The sequence below is a fragment of the Bombyx mandarina genome, chromosome 09, assembly GCF_030267445.1.
Source record: "Bombyx mandarina strain Sakado chromosome 09, ASM3026744v2".
NCBI classification, from domain to species: Eukaryota; Metazoa; Arthropoda; class Insecta; order Lepidoptera; family Bombycidae; genus Bombyx; species Bombyx mandarina.
Genome location: NC_143216.1, coordinates 448,936 through 453,284, shown reverse-complemented (window position 1 = coordinate 453,284; position 4,349 = coordinate 448,936).

The following is a 4,349-nucleotide window of genomic DNA, read 5'->3' as shown; positions in this document are numbered from 1 at the left end:
CGTCCTGTGTGCATGCGGTGCACGGAGTTTACGGGTAGGCCTTGTTCGAGTAGGTCGGCCTTTACGAGCTCGGCATCTAACTCCTTGGGGATGCCACGTATGACTGCACGGAGCTCACGCTCCTCCTGGAGCGTATACGTATGATAACTTATACGCTCCTTTCGGAGGTAGCTTGAGAGGGCCCTATGGTCGTCGGGTGTTGCTACTTTTATCTGTATCCCGTTCGCGAGGTTACGGGCACTGACAAAATTTATGTTCTTGGCCTTAAGGGCCAGGGAGACACGGTCCCAAGCAGCCTTCTCTTGAAGAATCAACGGAGGAGGGGCCTGATTTCTCGTTTGTGCCACCGGGCGCGGCGACGGCGTGGCACGGGGACAGGGAGCGACGGGGGTCGGAGGGCGGGGGCGCGACGCGTTCGCGGCTTTGCTTATTTTAGCGGCCGCGGAAGCTCGGGACTCCGCGGCGTGCTTCTTACCCTTTTGCACAAGAGTGAATCCATCTGTTAATGAGGCGGGAACGAGGTCAACCTCCATATCCGAGTCAGAGTCGGAGGACGAGGAGGAAGGCGCGGGAGCGGCGGACGCGACGGAGGCCGCAGACGATCGCTGAGGTAGAACGGAAGCTGCCGCGGTAGACGCGGGAGTTTTTCGCGACAGTATGGGGGACACGGGTGTGCTGGGCGCGACGGAGGCTGCGGTGTACGGCGCGGGAGTTTTGCGCGCGCTTGCAGGGGACGCGGGAATGGCAGGCGTGGCGGAAACGGCGGGCGCGGCGGGCACGGCAGAACAGTTCACGGCGCGTTTAGCTTTGTAAGCTAAAAATTCTGATTCGAGGGCCGGGTATTTCTCGCTTAAGAATTCCGCGAGCAGTGTGTTGGTTGGAGAAAACTCAATTTCTTCGCACTGCCCAGGGGGGGCTGCCCCGGGACTTAAACACGCGCTCGCCTTGCGGCGAGGCCCCTGCGTCGGTAACACTAAATTGGCCGAAGCGATTCTAGGAATTTTAGAAATTTTAGTGAATAGAATAAATAGAATAGAATTAGAGTGAATAGAACCACTGCACAGTTCCCGGGCGGCAATGCCTTGCAATTAGGCGCAGGTACAAATTCCGAGAAACACTTGGGCCACAGATGTGCCACGAACAATAATCTATTATCACCGATAGTCACTTCCGACAAAACACTTGGACGCCAGATGTGCCACGAACCGAGGTCGGGCAATCGAACGAACAATGAGCACGTCCACGCGCGTCGGTTGCTCAAATCGGAATGAGAACTTTATATCTCAATGTGGGTGGCGTATTTACGTTTCGATGTCTATAAGCTCCGGTAACCACTTAACACCAGGTGGGCTATCAGCTCCACCCATATAAGCAATAAAAAAAAAAGGCAGGCAGTCGTCAAAACCCGCAAAGGTAACTACGAACTCTAGTAAAATTTTAATTTCATAACTTTCAGAACAGAAATTTGAAGACACTAATAGTAGTAATAGTAGTAGTAGTAGTAGTAGTAAATTAATAGTAGTAAATTTGAATAAGTATCGGGACACTACAACATAATCACATTACAACATAACAGTCACCTTTTAGTATTTTTTCATTCAGCACAGGTACTCGTACATACCTGCAATCTTTATTCTTAAAACTTCATTTGACAACTTTCTTTTTGGACATCACCATGACATCTTCTTTCACATTATATACATATTCCAGTGCTGTCAGGATGATAAATTAAATCAAAGATTATAAAACCAGTTTATATATTAATTATGTTACATAAAGATAGGTATGACACATGAGGTCAGGGCAAGGTTTGGTTAAAATATTATTTTTGGGAAAACCCACGGAATAAGTCGGAAGTATCACTGATAGTCACATCAATAGGTCATCCTGCCTGCATTACTGTGTACTAATATGAGTTGATAAATCGCCATCACGCTTCGGGTTACTGCAGGATTACTTTGTTTTTTGGTAATAAGAATATGTTTCTTCCTTCGAATACAGTGTGGCTTGCCCCTGTTGACAAAAAGATATAAAAATTACTTAAACATGTATAAACCCTTAAAATAAACAGTAAGCTGTGTTTGTTTATATATTTTAAGGTGAAATAATGATAATTGAATACTTGCCAGTATTCAATATAATATGTTAAGTACATAATATTTAATATTATATTACCGGCTGAATTAGACTCCAGGAAAATTTCTTAGCAAATAATATTATTTTAATAAATATAGTGACTAAAGGTTTATGAAAAAGACATTCGATCACATAAATGAACGTGGGCGAGTGAAAAAATCAAAAGCCTAGTCCAGTACGTTTCTTTTCGGTCCTTTATTTAGTCACGAGAGACTTTCACAGACATCAGAGTCACAAATTTTGCCGATGGAAACTAGGTCTTTGTTATATGTGTCCGATAATTTGTGTTGCGAGGCTCTTAGGCTAGTCTTGGAGTTATAGTTTAAAACTGAGAAAGTGTACTAGTCGAAGGAACACGGATCCATTATATTGTAACTCTCTCCATAACGGTATCAAACTAAAGATATGTGTTTAATATGTAGATCTGTTAGATAGATTTCTCGTGAAAAAGATCACCATAAATTTTGTCCAACGTAAAGAATAATTGTAATTTTCACAGAATACTCATAGATACGATTTGGGTCACCGTGAGCCCGGTTTTGCCTTTTACATTACTTATGTCCATGAGCAATCACGACCACTCACCGTCAGATTCAATGTATAGTAGCTTACTTTAGTAGGCAATAAAAATATTACCTATTAAATATTAAGGTCGAGAAAGCTAATGCTTCACTTGAAATAAAAAAAAATGTGGGCTCTCACAAATCAGAGAAGAAAAAGATTTATAACTTTTTTATCCTTGTAGAGTTTTGAAACGAGAGATTTGTTAAAGGATCTTAGAAGGGACAAAGAAACGTAATACTAAAATAAAACAAACCGTTAGCGTAGTATAGACTATGTGTAGGGAAAATCTGTGACTTTATAATGGTTTCGTTGAAGTTGGAGAACGAAGTGGCGCTGGTATAGTTCAACTAGACTGTATCCAAAAATGTTTTTTGTGCACGAGCTTTTTTTCTTCTTCTTGCCGTATAGGCAGACGAGCATACGGCCACCTGATGGTGAGTGGTTACCGTCGCTCATGGACGTCAGCAATGCCAGGGGCAGAGCCAAGCTGCTGCCTACCGTTTAATACTCTCCACAAGCCTCGTTTGAAGAAGAACATGTCATAGCGCTCGGGAAACACCGTGGAGGGGAGCTCATTCCATAGCTGGATGGTACGTGGTAAAAAAGATCTCTGGAAACGCACTGTCGATGAACGAAGTGGCTCCATCTTAAAGTTCGGTTGACTCCGGAATGTGGACTGCGATTTTGAAAAGGTCATCGTTCGAATTCCCGAATTTGGATTTTATTACACACTTTTCGCGTGCAGCTTTCAGAATCATGATGCTGGATTACGAATAATCATTTACAGATTATTAAACTCAATTCTAATTCAATACGTAAAATGTATCGCTCTCAATGCTCACCGAGATAAGTTATCAATGTAATATTGATTCATTATAACGTGGATTCTATACTTATCGTCTATTATCTGCAATATTTTTTGTTTTATCGTGAACTGCCAAGACCTACCAAGTAATTTGTTCATAAATTGTAAATCACTATGTATTTGGCTACGCCGGTATTTATTTTTGGAAAGTGTTAATTGGTTATTGCTTTAGATCAGGGCTGTCCAAACTATATATTATCTTTGCGAGCTGATTAAATTTACTATAAAAGCGGGAGGGTGGCAGAAAAATATATATTCAAAAACAAAGTTGTTTATAGACAAAAATAATAATAAAAGATAGCTTCACTTTTAAATTATCTCATGGGAATGGAATGTAACAAAAATAAAGATAAATTATACCCAATATTTATTATATGTTTTGACAAAAAATTCTGTTATTCAAACTATATAATTTTTTATATTATAACTTATATTACATATCTCCAAAACTATTTTCTGATTAAAACATGTGTCGCGGGTCGCATGCTCTGTCTGGACAGTCCTTTAGATCAACGAGATCGAAGCGAGAGCGAAACGGAAAATATTTATACCTGTAATACCTTCCCAATACGACTAAGAGTAAGATTGTATTTTTCACTGGCAACAGGCCCTAGCAGCATACAACATCTGACCGATACATTGTTACCAACCTGCTAATAGACCACTGGCCTGACTACTCCAATAAAACAGACACATCGACATTAATATCGGCTGATCGCGTTATCAATGGAGATATGAACCTGTTGATAACAGGTATAATTTTCGTACATTCTTCGGTAGTCGC